Source organism: Camellia sinensis, chromosome 4, assembly GCF_055761805.1.
Source record: "Camellia sinensis isolate YWXY chromosome 4, ASM5576180v1, whole genome shotgun sequence".
In the NCBI taxonomy this organism is placed as follows: Eukaryota; Viridiplantae; Streptophyta; class Magnoliopsida; order Ericales; family Theaceae; genus Camellia; species Camellia sinensis.
In genome coordinates this window covers 117,880,644-117,882,966 of record NC_138964.1, presented here as the reverse complement: position 1 = coordinate 117,882,966, position 2,323 = coordinate 117,880,644, and positions in this window count along the sequence as shown.

The following is a 2,323-nucleotide window of genomic DNA, read 5'->3' as shown; positions in this document are numbered from 1 at the left end:
CGATATCAAGCCCCCACTAGGCAAACGGCCAGGGACTTGTAATAGAGTTCAGCTCTTTAGCGGGCAAATGGGTTAGTGGGGAGAACTTCTGGCACTGTTCACACCTTTTCGCATAACACTCGGCGTCCGCTCTCATGGTCAGCCAATAATACCCCTGTATTATAGCTCGATGGGCCAACGAATGCCTGCCAGAATACAACTGCCCTCATGTATCTCAGTCAGAAGCTCTTCAACTTTGTCTGGGTGCACACATTCCAAATATGGACCAGAGAGGGATTTTTTATAGAGCCCTCCTTGCGGATCCAAGTAGTTTCTCATGGCTTTGTTTCGCAACTTGTGCGCTTCTTTCTTGTCCTCTGGGAGTTGGTCAGAAGACAAGAAGGTAGCAATGGGATCCATCCAGCTTGGGGCAGATTCTATGACGTTAATCTGGACTTCCTCCGAAGGGCCAATGCTTGGCTCTGGGATGAAACCTACTTCGATAGTCCGTTTAATCTCTGAGTTGATGGCGGAGGCTAGGCAAGCCAAGGTGTCTGCATGGGTGTTCTGATCACGTGTTATCTGGTTCAACTCATGATGGTCAAATTTTGCCAATAAGGAATTGGCCGTTTTCATGTAGGCCGTCATGCGATCGTTCCTTGCCGCGTACTCCCCCTTTAGCTGGTTGATCACCAGTTTTGAATCACAAAACACAAGCAAACGCCGAGCGCCGAGAACGTGCGCGTTCCGTAAACCAGCTAGGAGGGCTTCGTATTCGGCTTCATTATTTGATGCTTCGAAGCCAAGCTTGATGGCCTGCTCAATTATTGCGCCGTCAGGAGACATGATGACAACTCTGGCTCCACTGGCCCGCTAATTGGTTGATCTATCGCAATATAACTGCCAAATATCCCCAACATAAATCTTCCAGTTCGGCTTTGGTCGAATTTCGTCAGGCTTGAAGTCGGTCAGGAGGCCAGTGAATTCGGCGACAAAGTCGGCAAGCACCTGCCCTTTGATTGAGGTTCTGGGTAGAAATTGAATATCGTATTGGCCGAGTTCCAGAGCCCATTTTGAAACACGTCCGGAAGCTTCTGCACTGCGTAGTACAGACCGGAGGGGATAGTCTGTTAGCACCCCAATGCTATGACCCTAGAAGTAATGCATCAGTTTCTCGCCGCCATGACTAGGGCTAGGATGAGCTTTTCCAGTGGAAGGTAGCGTGTTCCGGCATCAACCATTGCCTTGCTCACATAATACACCGGCCGTTGCTCTCCCAGCTCTTTCTTTATCAGCACGGCGCTGATGGCCCGGTCAGAAACTGCCAGATACATAATGAGCGGGTCACCAAGAGAGGGCGTTGCCAAGAGTGGTACTGAGCGGAGGTAAGTCTTAAGGCCGTTAAAAGCAGCTTCGCATTCGGAGGACCATTCAAAAGCCTTGCCTTGTCGTAGTGTATGAAAGAATTGTTGGCAGCGATCTGTGGAACGACAAATGAACCTGTTGAGCGCGGCAGCCATCCTCATTAACTTTTGAACCTCTTTTACTGATCGGGGGTAACTGAGCTCCACGATTGTTGTGATTTGCCTTGGGTTAGCTTTGATTCCTCGTTGATTGACGATATATCCCAAGAATTTGCCAGAGCCGATTCCAAAGGCACATTTGGAAGCATTCAGCTTCATTCCATATTTGCGTAGGATGCCTAATGTTTCTTCAAGATCGGCTATATGATTCTACTTTACCTTTGACTTGACCACCATATCGTCAATGTACACTTCCACTGTGCGACCAAGTTGCTTTTTGAACATGTTGGTGACTAGTCTCTGATAGGTTGCCCCGGCGTTCTTCAGCCCAAAAGGCATAACCTTATAGCAGTAAGTTCCTCTTGGGGTGAGGAATGCAGTTTTCTCCTGGTCCTCCGGGTGCATGGCAATTTGATGGTAGCCGCTGTAAGTATCGATGAAACTCATGCGCTGATGGCGTGCTATAGTAGCTACCAGTTGGTCTATCCTTAGGAGAGGAAAACAGTCTTTGGGGCAGGCTTTGTTTAGGTCCGTGAAATCAACGCAGACTCACCATGTACCGTTCTTTTTCTCCACAACTACAGTATTAGAGAGCCATGTGGGGTAGGTAACTTCCTTGATGGCCCCTGCATCAAGTAGCTGGTCAACCTCTTCAACCACGGTGGTAGTGTGCTTGGCGGGAGATCGTCGGCTTTTTTGAACGATCGGTTTGCACTTAGGGTCAACATTCAAACGATGCTCGGAAATAGTTGGGTCGACGCCCGGCATTTCATATGGAGTCCATGCAAATACATCAAGATTATCGAGCAGGAAGGATACTA